This window comes from Galleria mellonella, unplaced genomic scaffold, assembly GCF_026898425.1.
Source record: "Galleria mellonella isolate WM207_F2 unplaced genomic scaffold, CSIRO_AGI_GalMel_v1 utg171, whole genome shotgun sequence".
NCBI classification, from domain to species: domain Eukaryota; kingdom Metazoa; phylum Arthropoda; class Insecta; order Lepidoptera; family Pyralidae; genus Galleria; species Galleria mellonella.
This window is the reverse complement of record NW_026442014.1, coordinates 2,833,054-2,851,760: the sequence shown is the minus strand read 5'-3', so window position 1 is coordinate 2,851,760 and position 18,707 is coordinate 2,833,054. Positions and strand designations below refer to the sequence as shown.

The following is an 18,707-nucleotide window of genomic DNA, read 5'->3' as shown; positions in this document are numbered from 1 at the left end:
CATACAGATAGGTGTTGTGTAACGTAAATAAACAGGTATATCCGTGTGTGTGCTCGAGTGCAATTCTCCCCTTTTATTGCTTCATTTAAAGGGTTTTAAACCAGATAAGTGCTTTTAACTAGAGCCTTATTAGGTTGTTTATAAACAGGCGAACGGGCACCGAGCACCGGCTACGTGGTTTGTTTGACCTTTTATTTTTATGGGCAGTGGATATGCCCCTTGATTTTGTTTTAGTTGGGCCGTCAGTTTACCTAAAAATCATTATTCGTAACGGAACGGTTCCGGCAACGGAATACAAAATATATAAAGTGTATATATTCTATGTATATATTTTACCCCGTGTGGTCAATAAGGAGGGGATGGCTAGTGAAGAAAAATTTGGGGGAGGAAGGGATTGTTAGCAATAGGGTCTGATTTCCCCATAACTAGCAATACACCCTATTAGATCGACATTCACGCGGTTTCACATTAATTCTAGTGGAATTCGTCACGATTGACGAACTGATCTGTTTTTTTCATCCTCGCCTATTCCTGACTAGTGCCCCGCCAGCGTATGCTATTAGCGCGGGCGGGGATACCATTCCATTATGACCCCTTAAAAAAAAACCAATAGCGAGAGGCCTCTATGTTCAGCCGTTAACAGTTATTTCCTGATATGATGATGATGATGATAATATTGACACGAACATTTTCACTATTTTGTAACATTTCAAAAAGCTCTATTTGAAGAGCATATATTAATAACGTTTATACAGTGAATGGTACGTAGGTATGTAATTTATTTTAATTAATACACAGATAAATCTCACGTATCAAATTATTAAGGAAAACAACAAAGCTTTTTATTACCAAATTAATTATTTTCATATAGCAGGTGTATTTTTGAATGACTATCTACATCTACATCGACACTAATATTGTAAAGAGGAAAGATTTGTATTTTTGTGTGTATGTTTGTAATGAATAAACTCAAAAACTACTTTACTGATTTCAAAAATTCTTTCACCATTAGAAAGCTATATTCACCCTGAGTAACATAGGCTATATTTATTACTAGAAAAGATTAGGGATCCTTACTAAAACTTTAGTAACGTAACTCAAGATGTAAAAAATGCTATAAAATATCTTTCGTCGAGTGCGCAGCGGAAACTATTGGTAATAGAACAAAAGTATGTTCTACAATATTGAAGAAAATATCAATAACTACAAAAAACTTTGCGATACTATATGTCCAACTATTATCGTTATGTCACAATAACCGCTTTTTAAATGTTGTAAAAATGTCTACCCGTGCGCAGGCGGGACGCGCCGCTAGTTTTGAATAAAATGGAACAAAGTTTTCCTGACGCGTCAAGTTAATTACCATCCGAAATTATACTAAAAGAGACGTTCGCGTGTCCCATGTTGCCCTGGTAAATGCCTAGTTACCCCGATTACGTGGCCTTGATGTAGTAACCTTGGTGTAGTGCGTAACAAACAGAACTTTCGTTAAAATGTACCCTAATCCTTTGTAATAAAAAGGAATCGTCGTTATTTATTTTTAATTAAACTATTACCGAGTGAAGGAGGTCCTTAAAGCGTTTATTTTTTATGGTTATATTACCCTATTACGTCATTTTAGGTGTTGATAATTAACATGCGTTGTGTAGTTGTAGTAATTTTTATGACTGACTAGTCTTTGTCCGTGACTTCTTACGCGTGGATTTTGAAGATTTACTCTTTTAGGGGTCGAATAACAATAAAAATCTTTTTATTGTTTACCTATATTGTATAAAGAACTTATTTGCAAAATTTCAAGTATCTAAATTCAGCCACTCTACAGCCACACATTAAGTGCTTCGGCGTTTCTTCCTCATTGTGACAAAATCTGCAAAAAGACGCGTTTTGGGCGTAGGCCTAGTTGGGCCATATGCTGATTTAGTTAACAGTGTCCAATGAGAGCCCTTGTTAATACACATATATTATTTTTATTCAAAAGAATTATGTATATAAAGATTATATAGTAACTTATACTTAAAATATCTTTTAAACTTCATAATTGCTAATTCATTTAATGTCAAAAAGATTACAATTTTAAAAATACAAAAATACATGTCTTATTTTGCTATGGTAAGTATGAATCAATAAATGCCAGTCTTTATTATTATAGTTTCTAAGAAAACAGTCCAATTTGTTTCTAGTAAGTTTGAAATTAGAGTAATTTCATGTAGATACTAATCTACTAGTCTAGACTTCAGTTTCGATTGCTTAAATAACTTATTACCTACTTATCTATATTTAATTTCATTCGTAGTACTCAAGCATTATAGATTTTGTCTGTGACTTAGTTCGCGTGGCTAGGATGTTCATATACATACATATCTGTCACGCCTGTCTCCCATAAGGGTAGGCAGAAACAATGGAACGCCAAATGCTTCGATTCAAACAAACCTCTTTCACTTCTTCCACATTCATCAATCTTTTCATACACGCTCGCCGGTTACGGGTACTTTTAATTTGGCCCTTTTTCAGCACATCACCTATTTGGTCAACATACGTCCGTCTAGGGCGGCCCCTACCGACATCTCCATTCATTCTTGCTCGATAAATCTCTTTCGTAATTTTTCTTTCATCCATCGTCTCTAAATGGCCAAACCAACGCAACATTCCTGTTTCGATTTTTGTCACTACATCGTTTTTCGATATTATACACTCAAAAAAAAAATTGTATATCTCTTTGTCCATTCGAAATATTATATAAATACCAAATTTCATGGCGATTAATTAAGCCATTAAGGCCCGAAGAGTGAAAACAAAGTCACTTTCACGTTTATAATATTAGTAACGAGAAAGATTATTAAATAAATATTTATTTGTTCCTGTTCTGATAATAATAGTAAGTATGAGTAATATATAGTAATATCTATGTATTTTAGTTAGAATATCTATACATATATTGACCCAATAACAGATAGATAGACAGATAGATACTCTTTATTATTTCCTCTTTTGGAGGAACTACATGTAGGAGAAATTACAATAGTAAACCTATTATAAATATAAACAATTACAAGAAATAATCACAATGAGTAAAACAATGGGCAACCTTATCGCTAAAAGCGATCTTTTCCAGGCGATAGATAGATACTCTTTATTGTTTCCTCCAAAAGATTACAACAGTAAATCTATTATAAATATAAACAATTACAAGAAATAATCACAATGAGAAAAACAATGGGCGACCTTATCGCTCTAAAACGATCACCTTTGGATGGAAAGGAGTAATTATAAACAGATATTTTAACTATCGGTTATCCAATATATAATATCGAAAAGAAGAACCCGTTCGTAATGAATATAGGTATCCGACTGGTATGGGCGATATCGCAATGGATGATCTTCAATGTCCAAAAGACCTTAATATATAGATATCGGATATTACCCATTTTTAATTAATGAAGCTTGTTGTATACTTGTGTCTAGACTGTGTGGTCCCGGCAAGGCTTTGTGGTCTCGGCAAGAATTTGTAGACCCGGCTTATAGTAGGCCACTCCTTCCTTTCCCGTGTGTGTCGTAAGAGACGACTAAGGAAACTTAATGGTCGAGAAATTCAAGTAGGTAGCAGCGTCCCCCTTAAAACGTCACCAAAGCCTAACTGTAATTGCCAACGTGTCTGCAAAGGTCTATGTTCAGCAATTATTACAGTATTTATACTTATTAATTCTCCGTGAAATTTTATCGTTATCGTAGATACTATACTACTAGAAGAAAAGCGTTGACAGGGGATTGTCAAAGAAGGGGATTACCGTGTCCATTGTTAGCAATATACTATATTAGTTAGAATTATACGTGGACTCCCTGGTGTTGTGCTTAAAACTGTTAAGTACATTGTTTGGAACACAATATTTTTTCTTCACAAATATAGTGGTTGTATTTAGATATTTATTTCGGAGATAAGCCTATCCCTGTCAATATTTATAACTGCCTTAACTTTGTACACTATAGTTATAGACTGTGTGATTTTATTTTCTTAATAATACACTTAATACACTAATAAAATTTATAAGTGCATTAAAGAATATAAAATTAAATCCTAATCTTCCTTCATCCTGACCTTACTGGCACCCGTACGTGTAAACCAATGCACACACAGGGGATTACCATTCCATTTTCATTAATTGAAACAAGCGGATTTGTGTGTACGTACCCAATTTTAAACATTTTTAAATGGTAACCTCAAATATTCGGATATACTTATATACTTCAGAGCATTTTCATTTATTTACAGACACTTCACCATTTCATTATTTTAGCTATCATCTGTCCACTGCTGAACATAGGTCTCCCCCATAGACTGTCATCCTACAATGCGTTTGCTCGTATGGCCGCCAGTCGCCAGTCCCTTCTTCCCTATCGGTTGTCGGTTCTTCGAACTATGTGACCAGCCAATTACCTACTTACTAAAAAATATATAACCTATAAATATCATCATCTACCAATCATTAGCCATCAAGAACCTAATTAAATCCCACTGCCTATCATTATAATTTTTCCCTCTTTCGTCTTGTTTTTGTCCTCCATACCTACTTGTCTCGTACATATTTGTATATATGAATAATGTTACAATATGTATATATCCAAATGTATGTTTATTATATTTTGTATATTTATAATATACTTATTTCTATTAGATATACTGCGCCAAATAGTTATCGCCTATTTTCTTTTCTTATCTACCCAAAGGTTTTCTGGAAGAGATTTCTTTAGCGATAAGATCACCTTTTTTACTATATATTTGTAATATATATATATTACAAATATATATTATATTTTTTGTATTATTCTTTAAATGGTGCAGTAAAGAGTAAATAAATGAACCTTTTTTAAAATTTCGCGAAGTCTTTTTTAATTTTGTCTTAACAAAGTCTAAATTATATTAAAATTAAATAGAATATTTAAATCGTCTTTACATTTTGAATTAACTATAACCACTTTTCTCAGGAGGGACCTCGACGTTCTGAGAATAAAGTTACCACTGCGAAGTTAGTAATTTTTCTGCAGTTTCACGTCCTTACTTAACCGTTGAAACTGTTTGGAGTGGTCTCTCGGTGAGTGCTTTTTAACTCAGTTGTTTAATGTATGTATAATTATGATTTTGTATCACAAAATTATATTGAAAAATAAACTTCGTTAGTACATTGTATTTGTAAATATCAGAATTTGGGATGTGGGATTTGTATCGTAACAGGTAGTTGTTTTTAAAAAAAAATGGCATCTACAATTTTCACAAACTAAAATGAGACCGATATAGAAAAAATGAAAATATATTTTTAAAAATTCCGTTTCTCCTTTTCAACCGATTTCCACGAAAAAAAGATGAAAGAAGGAAGTTCTGAATTTGGTTGTTTTTTTTTTATTTGTTATATCCATAACATCGTCAATTATAAACAGATTAGGAAACTTTGTTTTTTTTTTTTACTGAAAGGTGGTAAATCCTTACATGTTGCTCCCACAGAAATTTTACCAAAATAACTGGTTTTGTCAGTTTTTTTTTTGTAGAACACTCTTATCCTAATGTTATCTCCGCTTTCGCATAGACAATGAAGTATGCTTGATCCCCGAACGCACCCCGTAGATGAACCGTAGCGGCATATCAATCATTTCATATTTTCAAATAAAACATCTATAGATTCCTAAAGCAGTCCACTTACAGGGTATTTGCTTGTACGAAGAAATTCAGAGCCTCTGTGATATTCATAAAACGCCGTCTTGTCATATAAAGGCATCTGATATTTTTTTTTATCGCTTCGTTGTAATATCAAAGCTATTGATCCCTGGGAGAAGATTTTCACGGCCCGTTATTTTTTTTTTATTATTTCGTATTAAGACCTTCAATGCTCGTCTCGAACTGCCATATTTTTATAATAATTACTTTTATGTTTATACGGATTTTATGAAGAAACTCCAGGAACAACGTCTTCTTTGTATTTTTATGTACCAATTCAAGGTCTTGAGAATCTGTATAATACTATTATATTTGTGATCTGTCTATTCTTGAAGATAGATAAACTTTTTATTTGCATCACGAGATACAAAAGAAATTGTGACAATAGTAACAGAAAAAAAATAAACAGTATAACAAAAGGGCGATATACACAAAAAAAATATATATATGAAAATCAGTGTACTAACAGTATTGAAAAAAAGCAATATCTCAGTGAGTTTTATTGCTTAATAAACAAACCATTGTTTTTTAGTTACAACCTGAAAAAATGTTCTCGAAGTTATCGTCGTCATCACATCATAATGATGATGTTGATGATCTCCATTGCTTTCAAACATGTGCTATCTTTGATTTCCGCACCTATTCACGCCCTATTCTCAGATAAATTCGCTCGGCGTAGTACATTCTATCGCACTTTGTACATCTTTAAAAATGTGAATATATTCCATGTTACTCGTATTTAGATATATCTTTGTATCGTAAGTTATAATTACAAGCTTTTATTGTTATACACTCTCTACTTATATAGGTAAATATATAAGATATAGACATACAATTTATTTGCATTATTTACATACATAAAAAAAGAGATAAGGAATATAAAAAAGGAAAAATACGTAAAAGAAGTAACATAATTTTTCTTTTCGTGCGTGTGCCATAGTAACACAAAATGGTCACAACTTAGTTTATAGTTTTGTCCTCAAAACACCAAAATACTGGTATTTTGTCGTGGTCAAAAGTGAACTTGGGAGACATGTTGTTTTTTTACATTCGCTAACGAAGTAAATCATAAATTAATGGATAAGGACAGTGCCTGCGGGTTTGAGTAAACCCACCATAGAAGGATCTCTAAATCTTTGAGAAGCAGAAAATAAATAAATACAGTGTTAAAAAGTAAAAGCTGTAATGTAATATACTACGTCTATGTATCATTACATATATTTACATACATATACATATCTGTCACGCCTGTCTCCCATTAGCGTAGGCAGAAATATTGGAACGCCAAATGCTTCGATTCAAACAAACCTCTTTCATTTCTTCTACATCTATTTATGGTACTCTAATTATTAAAATGTATTTACATATATGCATATAAATAATTCTACATCAATATAAAATTAGCAGCAATTTCATTATAAAAATTAATTATATCTGTTTTACAGGAATTTAATCGATACTGCCATCTTAAATTTATTAGAAAGTGAATTCCTGAGACGCAAGAGTAAGTCTTGGCGGAAAGAATGGGGAATTTGGGAATTTATGCGATAAGAATGCTACTAAATTAACCGAATTTTACCCAACCCAGCTGTATGCGTCAAAAGATTTCTTTTACAGTTAATACGAAACCAGTTTAACACCCTTATCCCTCAAATAAATAAAATGTAATTTCACCCAACAAAAATACCGTTCACATTCCGGATTACGATTCGATTTTGCATTTACATATTGCGTTTATATCGCAACTACTTCGGCAACCGGTTTGGCCGGTCGGCCAAATTGCTTCCGACCCTCCGCCCCACACAATTCCCAGAGGCTTTCTTCACATTGATTTCTCCTGGCCATTAGTTTTTGACGCCTTTCCTTCTAAAGGAAAAATTGCGTCAAATTTTATGGCGAGTCATTGCTCGCAATCATCATGTACGGTCAGCTAAAGAAATGTTATTCGTATTTAGTGAAGAATAAAACGTACCTTTTTACCAAATTAGTTGGAATCGTAAGGAATAAATGGATCGCCGAAAGTCATTGTTTATAATCGTTTCTTATAACCAGAGGGAGACTTTGTACAAAAGTCGATTTCTTGGGTACCTCTGTCCTATTCGTGTTTCAACCGTGAAGCAGCTGTGTTTGCATTGCTGTGTTTTTGTTTGAAGGGTGGGATATGGCGTGAATTTACTGGGTACAGAGAAATAACACCAGAGTCCTCAGGAATGGCAACGTATGGGGGGTATCATGGGTGAAACAGTATACTCTGTTATGTCCATGGTACTGCTCATGTCTATAGGTGACGGCTACCACTTTCCATCAGGTGGATCGTCAGCTTGTTTGCCATTCTAAGTTGTATAAAAAAATTAATATGGCAGCTATAGGTCTGTGTTTAGAAGTAGACAAAGTCTAAGATGAAGAACTATAAGTGGGAATTATCTGAAAGCAGACTTAGAAGAAAGAATTATTGAAATCAGTTTACAGTTAGCGAAAATTTCGAGTGTTATACATATACTTATCCGTAAAAGTCCATTAGAAATTAATTCTAACTTTACATGTTGCAAAATGTTAAGGGTTTTTCATGTAGTACACATGAAAAAACCTTTGAATTTATGTTCGTACCTGTACTACCTATCATCATTATTAAAAAAAAAAAAAACTTTCGGGTTAATCACATATTTGTCTTATTCGTAGTTTTTCACTGCAGATTTACATTGGACTTAAGCACCATTCTTTATCTCTAAAATTTAAACCCAAATTTATATTACAGTGAAATGGAAATAGCATAGTCTAAATTTTTAGCAGAGTTGCCATATATTTATTTCTCGATGTTCCATACCATATAAGTTTTGATAGACAATCAAATAAATATTTTAATTTTAGAAATAAGTTTAGGGAAAGGTTCCTCAATCGACTCGACTTCAGTATGCTTCTATAATTTTATTCAGTCAGCGCTGTCACGTCAGCGTAGTACTGTAAGAGTATAAAATTCAATTTATGTACGCGACTTCACGTGCAGGCGTATAGCACTGTGAAGTGAGTACATTCCTCCATTACTCACACATAGGTATCGCTTTGTGTATACGTTTTTGAGAACGAGTTTTTTTCAACCAATTTAAAAAAAAGTCGATTTGGTAATTTTTTTTTATCTAGAAGGATATACCCACAGATCGGTCTTATAGAAATTTTACCAAAATCGGTTCAGTAATTCCATTTTTAAATACAATAATTGATTTTGCCACAATTGAAATCGTTTTTTTTGGACCATAATCTTAAATTATTTTATAATACTTATAAGTGCATAAACCGTTAATGATGTCGCCATTAACGCCTGTAACTGACTCGATATAAATTGATTTTCACCTTTATATTTTCATGAGTGCTAATTTGTTTAGGATTTATTTTTCTTTGCCTTAATACTGCATGGAAAATATTGTGCTCTGAGGGATTTGGGTTCCTTTACGTGTTAATTATACGTTCCGTTTTGATCTGCCCTTTAATAGGCCGGAAATAATTTATCGTACAACAAATGAGTTTTTTTAGTACTGATGTTTTTTATATTAAAAATATGAAAAAAATAATGATAATTAGATATTTTTTAAACTAAGTTTTTCTATAATTTAGAACACATTAAATAATCACCTTGGACACAACATCCGTGTCTTAATTTCTTTTTTTTTATTAGGAGCCAATCTAAATTCCAATAAATTAGGTCAGAGCAATCATTGCCCATTGCACAACAGACTCGCTTTGGTAAGATATTGTCTGCAGCTTGGTAAGTGAAGAGTTTAATTTTGAATTCCTTTTCTTGATTTGATGTATTATGCCTTTTTTTTCTTATACTTTCAAAAGTGGTCATTTTGGTTGCAAGTGATTTTGAAATAATTATTATTATGACCGTAGGGCTTTGAAATTTGACCATAGAATGTAATTACTTATCGAAATATTTAAATGTTTGTAATATTTTTGCAACATTTGCAACTATCACTAAATGCAACGCCCAAAATGGGTCTATGTTATATATGTGACATGCAACAAATGGACAAATAGACGTGAACATTGAAGCTATTGTACTGCGGACAAATCGCTGGCAACTTGGTATTGGGGTAAGGAAATCAACTTTAGCAGTCGCTATTTACTGATTAAGATTGCTATCGTGTGGATCCAGCATTAGTCGTCTACTATAACATTCTGTAGATGAAAAAATATGTGGTACATACGAATATTTTTATTATGAAAGAACACAGATATTAAACTTTACGTCGGTAGAATTAAAAAGAAACGCATTAAAATTTCCTTTCTCTTTGTGGTGTAATATTTTTTCATTACTGTTCCGACAAAAAGACAGAACGCACTGTAGCCGAGGAATATTATAGCATGTAAACAGGAAGGTCTTATTACGAATCCGTATATTCTGGGGGATATAATCTTTAAAAGAACAGTGCCAGCAAATATTAAAATATTCCAGCAAATCCGTAATAAACCCGTGTTCGGGCTAGATGCGAGACTCCTGGGGAATACTGTGTTCGCTTGGTTCAAGTGATAACCTCTAAACGAGTTTATCGAAAGAATATATTATATTTACTATTTAAATTGCATTATATTTTTATTAACAGTGTATATTAAGATTTCTGCACGTGACACTCTTTTTTTTTTGTTTAACGTGTGAAAAATCTTTAGCAAGACCGTCCCATCTGCCGGAGGGAGGGCAGCTGGGGTGTGTGGGATTCGTACCCACTAAAAACCACACGACGTACCTCGAGGCGCTTATGTTGGATCCCAGGTTCCCGTTTGTACGACTACCGAGTAGCACGTGACACCCCTAATATAGCCGACGTCCATGGACTAAAGTGACCGTTTACCATCAGATGGGTTGTATGCTTGTTTGCCACCTTCGTAGTACGAAAATCTTAATAATCGACTGGTCACTCTATGGAAAAGATTTATGTTCAAATAATAGCTCAAGTGATAACGACGCTGAACCAGATGTCTGTCTTGTAAATTAAATTTAATCGCGATTCACTTTATAATTGGTAACAAGTAGATAGATCGGTATTTAGATAATTATATTCGTAAGGATTTCTCTAAAGCTTTTGACTGGCTTAGATATTCTATTTTATTTGTAAAACTTCCTTATTTTAAGTGTCACAAAAATTGATATCGATCCTTTCCAACTTAATTCTTTAATTAAACAGTTTTTTTTTAATTTGACAGCTTATAGCGTAATGTTATGTGACTATGATTTTGTGTATATTATATTAATCTTTTGGTCTACCACAGGGATTAGATCTAGGCCCATTACTATTACAATCTTATTCATTTGGACAAAGATTCAAATGATGATCGTTCCTACATACTACAGGTAATCATATGACCGTCAGTACAAAAAATATATGTTATTATTTGTCTTACAATAAATATAGGTCATATTAGTAATTATTATTGTTATCTATCATATACCTTACCAGTTTTAACCGTGACTTCATTCACGTGATTGTATTTTTTTTATACTACTGAGGTAGCAAATAAGCATACCACCCACCTGATAGTAAGCGGTTACCGTAGCTTATAAACGCCTGCAATACCAGAGGTATGACGCGCGTATTGCGGATCCTGAAGAAACCTCTTTACCCCCTTTTGAAGAACCCCATGCTGTAATCTCTTGGGAAAACCTCGGCAGGGAGCTCATTCCATAACCTGAGTGTTCGTGGGAGAAAACATCTCTGAAACTGCGCAGTATGCGACCATTGAGGTTGTAGGACATGAGGATGAACTCCCTGTCGTTGGCGAGCCGTACGATGATAGAATGTGGCCGTAGGCTACATTGTATTATTATAAAATGTAGCCTGTGTTTTAATTTCAATATATATTCTAAATTTAGTAATGATTTTTATACCCTGAATCTAACATTTATATTATTACAAGGGATTAATTACAATGTGAGTTACATTCAGTGAGGCATAATTGACCTTAATAATTCTGTGTAAAAAAAAATATTTTAAATACACAATCGGGACTTAACGTAATGAAAAAAATATTTGTAGGTAAATAGTTTTTCATTGCGTTAATAAAAAAACTATTTAATAGTTTTTCATTGCCCCGATTATGTGTTTAAAATATGTGTGAACAATGCCACAGTTTAAAATAAAAAAAATATGTTATAAAGTTATTTTAAAAATTTACAACAGAACTAAATTGTGTTCCAATTTGTTTATTTAAAACAATATAAGTTTATTAATTCAATAAACCCCGAAAACCTTTACGCGCCGGTGCGTCTTCATAAAACAACATTTTATTCTGTGTCGAAGAAGTATTTGTTATTCCATTTACTAGAACAAAGGCCAAATAACTATCTGTCTGATAGGATCGGGGGAGCGATGTTTATTGTGTGCCTACAATTTTTCTAAATGTGAAAAGTGAAAGAGGAAAAATCTGTTGAAAAATACTGCATGCGTACGGAAACAATGGAAATTGTAAATCAAAGGAACATACGTCTAACATGGAAGTTTCTTTGCTTGCAGTTATCGCGTGCAAAAATAAAACATTTGTGTTCGAATAGCATATTGAATATATGATATATATCTTCACATCAATTTCCTTATGAGGGAGGCGGGAAGAACCGAGTGCAAAAAGCGTCTACCTTCACATGTATCTCATACTTTAATCAACTTTCATAATTCATTCATGCATATACGCAGCTTTCGAAGAGTCTTGACGTGTTATCCGAGTTCTTCCTTAGATAGCACGTGGTTTGCACAATATGTTATTTTATAGATGGAGTCAAGAGTTATATGTTTACTAATTGTATCCCCTGGCTTCGCCCGTGGTCGTATCGTGATGTTGATAAGCCTATAATGTTGCTCGAGAAAAGAGTTATCAAATGCACTTTTTTTTAATCCGACTAATTCGTTGAAGAGATTAGTGCGTTCAGACAAATTAATCTTTTCGCTGTATTATCACAAATTTTAGTGATTCTTTGCAATACAAAAACCATAAAATCGACGTTAATTTTAAAATTGTTATTGTAGCATAACTAATATTTTTAGTTTAACAAGTTTTTAGTATGTACTACAGGCCAAGTACTTTCTAAAGTTCTGCAAAGCAATGCGGCGCTCTTTACGAGCCTTTGAGACTCTCTGGCGACGGCACAAATGTGCATCTCAATTTAAAGAGTCCGTTTCTGGAATATATTTTGTTAAAACTGTTATATAAATCAAAATATTATGTAATCTTGAATTTTTATCCATTAATATACCTTCTATCATGTGCGATCCTTTCGATGATCAAAATCATTGGAAAAGGTTTATATGTCCAACAGAGGAGAGATACAGACTGAAATAATGATATGATGATCCATTGATTAAAAAACCCAAAATTGGCAATCTCTTAAAAAATTGCATTTAATTTAAAATAGTTATCGTAGTTTAAAGCACGAGTATGGTCGAATACTTGCTGTGAAGAAACTACAAGTATAAACTTAATATTTTTACAAAATTTTGTAAATATTTCGACTACAAATGTCAATTGATGTTTAGAAATGATAGCAAAAATATATATGCAATAGTGTTAACGCCAAATTTTTATCTGATTGTTTATCTAGAATTTGAGATTATTTTTTACTGACTTTAAAAAAGAAGAAGGTTTTCGAGTGTATATTTTGTTTATAAACAGTTGACCTGTTAAGTTTTGTTTTGTTTCCTACCGTCCTCTACCGGGTCTATCTTTTAAGTTACTAAAACAATACACATTTGTAAAAGTTCATTAAAATTTATGCGGTTCCTGAGATCGGCGTGAACAAACGTCGTGACACGCAATTTTTAATTATTAAGATTTTAAAATCGAATTTACATTACAGAGAAATAGTAAATCGTAGAATATATATTTAATGTATATTCGAATGTATGTGTTTAAAATAATTTCACCAATAAAGGTGATCCCCTAATATCAGTAAGAGCCATACCTCTTCGAGATACTTCAATAAAACCAATATATGATTTGAACATTTATCAAATGCTCAACTAGGACCATTTTATTTGATAGCATACTTCATATTTGGGGAATCGCACCGAAGACAATCGAGGGCAAGCATCATAAATTATTTATATTGTTCTATGTATTCTTCTGTGACGTATGGTTCGGTACGGGCAACTTATGTGCCATAGTTTCCCGCAGTATTATGTAAATAAGGACAGCGTCGTGTATCCGCGCACGGTAGCGATATGAAATATGAACATTTGTCAACTATTTCTATTCTATACTTCATATATCTTCATTTATCATTTAAAATGATGGTCGTTTTCGATCCCCACATAATACATATATTTTTTTCATTAGTTTGAGTATTAGATTACCCAATGAACTTTCTATCATATGCAACGCCATCTATTAAAAATAATCCTAAGTAGCTATTCCCATAGAAAATTACCTATATTTTTTCAGCCGTACTTTTAGGGGTATTTAAACATTTTTTTTAAACCACCTTAGTATTATAAAGAACATAGAATAGACCAACCCTTCCTTTCCCGTGGGTGTCGTAAGAAGCGACTAAGGGAACTTAATGGCCGAGAGTTGAGCAGCAGCGTCTCTCTTAAAACATCACCAAAATCATCTCGCTTGATAAGTGTGGTAACTACTGGTATTAATAATAAATTGTATTTTGTATTTCCATACTAAAATTTCTCTAATGTTTCTTAAACTGTCAGTCAAGTATATTAGTTGGTAAACCCTCAAAGTAGAAGGCCTTGTTTATTAAGAATCTAGACAGCTAAACATCTGGGGATACAATTTCGTAACAAAAAGAACGCCTAAACTTAAACTCGTTTAGAACAGTCCAATTTCAATTTCTTTAAGTGAACAAGTCTAAGTATTTATTTAACCAGAGGGAGACTTTATACAAAAGTCGTTTGCTTGGGCACTTCTGTCATGAGACCGATGATCATGAATGATCATGTTCTAACCGTGACGCAGTTGTCTTTGCATGACTGTGCTTCGGTTTGAAGGATGGGATATGACAGTGAATTTACAAGATATAGAGGCATAACATCTTAGTCCTCAGGAATGGCAACGTATGGGGGTATCATGGGCGAAACAATATACTCTGTTTTATGTCCATGATACTGCTTATGTCTATAGGCGACGGCACCCACTTACAGGTGAACCGTCAGCTTGTTTACCATTCTAAACTGTATATAAAAAAAAAATATTATAATTATTAATTATATACGAGAAAGAGATGACCCATTCTATATAGGGACGACACGATAAATTTTGATACTATCATACTAAAATGTATTAAATGAATGGAAAAATAATCCTTGCTAATATTATAAATTTGGTATACACAAACTATAATGGGATGGAGAACATCATGCGGACGAAGTTGCGTGTAAAAGCTAGTTAGTTAGTAAATAAAAAAAATAAGCGTAAACCATCTTTTATAAGTCTAATATATTCGACTAAAACATTTACTTATTAATATTTCAAAAGACATGATACTGTATTATAATCAATTTTTAATATATTACTGCGAGGTTTTTTTTTTAATCTTAATTAAACCGCAGGAACTCATTACTTTTTCAATAAAGTTTAAATTAAAATTCTTTCGCCATTTTCTTGAAACATTGATTAAAAGTCCCTCGCGCACTTTAATGATTGAGGTACATGACTGGATTTCTTCAAGAAACCTATTATGATCCAAAGTTATGGTTGCTGTGTAGTGCCGTATGTACCTAAATTGTAGACATTTTTAATTGGCTTGCCATAAAGTTTTATTTTGTTAGACGAAACAAAAATATTTGAAATGTATATATAATTAATCTATACATTTCAATTTTCATATAATTAATCTAGCTGTAGCTTGCGGGTTTGCCTGCGTATAATAGTACATATGTAAATATATGACCAATCCGTGTACCAATTTTTACTCAAATCCGGTTAGTAGTTTTTGCTTAAAATAGTAACAAATACATATCCATCCAATATTGTTGCAAACTTTTGCATTTATAAAATTAATAGGATTTATTTAAGATGTCTTAGATCATATGACTTAAGACATCCTGAATAAATCCTGTGAACAAACTTTCGAATTAAATTTTTAAAACGGGTCAACATTTTTCTTCATTTATGCCCAAACCACACTATAGTATTTATTAAATATATGAGGAAAATTATATGAAAAGGTTAAGTAAAAAAAAACTAATACAAAATCTAGACATCTATATTTCAAAGAATAGATTATAGTGTAGAACATAATGATTCATATTGATGCTTTTCATGATTCAAACTGATTCGAGTCATTCGATGATATTAGTTTCCGTCCTCTCAAGCTAGAACTCCTTGCGGGGAGGGATTGTTAGTAATGGAAAGGTTAATCTTCATTGCTATTGCTATCAGGTCAAACTCCACGCGTTACTCCTTGAAAAACGTAACTAATTTATCGTTGAATTCGTCACGATGGGCCAACTGAACTGCCTTTTCATCCTTACCAATGATAACTTGTCCAATGTAAACCAACCTCACTGGTGCTCCGCCAGTATATACCGAAAGCGCAGGCGGGGTTACCATTCCATTATCATCCTTAAAAAAAGCTAGAATAGCATTTTTTTTATGCAACTTAGAATGGCAAACCAGCTCACTCAGTAAATTCACGCCATATCCCACTCTTCAAACCGAAACACAGCCATGCAAACACAACTGCTTCACGGTTGAAACACAAATGGGACAGAGGTACCCGAGCAATCGACTTTTGTACAAAGTCTCCCTCTGGTCTATTTATTATAACTAGGCAAACATCTGAACACCGAATCGAATCTGAAACTTCTGCACTCCGTTGATCGTCAAATTGTCAAGTAATTCTTTATATACTTTGTACACAATTTTGATGGAAAATATTTGTATTCCTAACATATTCGCATGTTGATATAATTTGCATCTTGTTATCTTCCGCCGAAAAGTTTTGCAGAGTCGCTAAGATGGCCGCTGAATGTTCGCTGAATTATCGTAACTTTGTTTCCTTAGTATTTCAAATGAAATTGTATTCGTTATTAATGCCGTTTGTTTATTGTTTCAGGTATAACGAGGCCGTGATGCTGACGACGGGTTTGTATTTATTTATGCTTACTTAATTATATATAATCTGTAATATCAAAATTTTGCTATACGGACTGTAACAAGTGCAAACAATTCGAATCGTTGTGCTAGATACTCAAGAAACAACTTTTTTTCTACGGCATGAAATTCGAAATATGAAAATTGAATATATTTTTAAATCTTTCAGCTATTTAAATAATTGGTACTACTCGAATCTGGTACTAAATCTTTTTAATTGTAGTTTTCATGGTACCCCAATAGAATACATCTTATATTTCTTCACATTTCTTGAGGAAAGATTTTCAGTTTCACGAAACCTATAGTTATATTATTGTATTATTTGTGTTACGTTCTGTTCAAAAAAAGAAATAGATTTGTTTGAATTAAGGGGATTGTGGCGTTTGTGAATAAATATTGGACACATTCATCGCATAGTTAATTGTTAACATTATTACTTTCTTTTCCATCAAGTAGGTTAAATAAATTGTATATAGTTATTTCACCTTTTTCTTGCAGACTGGCCGCATGTATACAATGAAATTTTAGTATTAGCACAGTATACATATGCTTCAAATTTGAAATTAGTAAGATACCAAGACACTCCAATCTTTTCAATGAGTTTTTTGATAATTCTCGAACGCCTAAAAATCTGTATATGAATATAAAATATATACTCCATTGTTATTATTATATCAACTAGAAATTAATATCACATTTTTATAAATTATATGTTGCGGCTAAAATTAAACAGTATAAATTAAAATGAAAGAAATATGTATTTTACGTCCAATAATTGGGCTATGAATGACTTTTGTAATGTTTCCAAGTAATTATAATTTTCCTTAGAGGGATTCTCTTGTTTAAACTTGCTTAACACTCATAGAAGATACTATAAACTTGTTGGGCTCTGTTTAGCTTGCGGTGCACGAGTTGAGACTGTGACATAGCGAGCTGTGGTAATAAACAGCTTCAAAGCTTCATTGAAATCTCAAGTTGAATTTACTGTAAAATTTTTGATTAGAGAAACGTAGAATATAATTGGAATTATTGATGAAATTAGAACATTTTTCCAAAGGCACATGGCTTAAAAAACGATTATAAATTTTAAAGGGGATCTTAAAATTTGTTGTCATTGTTCGCTAATGTTTTTGGAATGTGATCTGTATAAGAATTTATATTAAAAATTTCAAGTCATAACTTGAAAATCTATTAGACGTCCTTCTTGATATAATAATAGGGAATTCCCGTAAGGAAAGACATAGGAAAGTCCTGTATTCAATTCTTATCGGGTCATTTAAGAAACGAATTGATGACCATCAGCTTGTTTGACATTCCTAAGTCGCGTCAATAGTGAATCATCCATCAATATTATTATTTTTCTATACATATTTGTGATGGGTATTATATGGTTTTATCTGTCATTCATCTCCATTTGCAGCCATTTCAGTATTTACTTTCTTTCTTGGCTTCCACTTCTTTTTCGGTTTTCTTTTGCCATTGTGACCACCCAAGTCTATATACAATAAGAAAACAGTATCTTCATCCTTGTGCATGCTCACATCAAGATAAATGATTACGTCTTAAATTTTCTGACAGTAGAGTTACTTTTAAACCAAATAAATCGATATAATGTATTTTATATAGGATTTGACCAGTATGGTACTTTCAGCTAAGCTTAATTTATAGGTCCACTACGGTCGAATATAAAGAAAAATGTAAATCCGCAGCATACGTATACAATATCTACGTATGTATTTACATTTAAGGTTCCAGGTAGCTACCGAAACCCAAAAAGTTGACTGAGGAATTTCGAAACGGATCGTCATTTATATCTGAAACATGGCGACTTAAGTTTCATATATGTACCTATTCTATTCATAATATGTGGTGAAAATTGTATAACCTAGGTAAATAGACCATAACTGGGTCT

General features: G+C 32.6%; 1 protein-coding gene across 9 annotated transcripts in view; it reads left to right on the top strand.

The window, feature by feature from the left end:
• The window catches only part of LOC113518482 (protein lin-10-like), a 209,203-nt gene that overhangs the window by 146,733 nt on the left and 43,763 nt on the right, over positions 1–18,707 (top strand). For all 9 annotated transcript variants that reach the window (XM_052892958.1, XM_052892955.1, XM_052892957.1 and 6 more), the window contains one exon: positions 16,758–16,786. The gene's annotated coding sequence lies outside the window, so the exon portion shown is untranslated. The remainder of the gene's footprint in view (positions 1–16,757; positions 16,787–18,707) is intronic.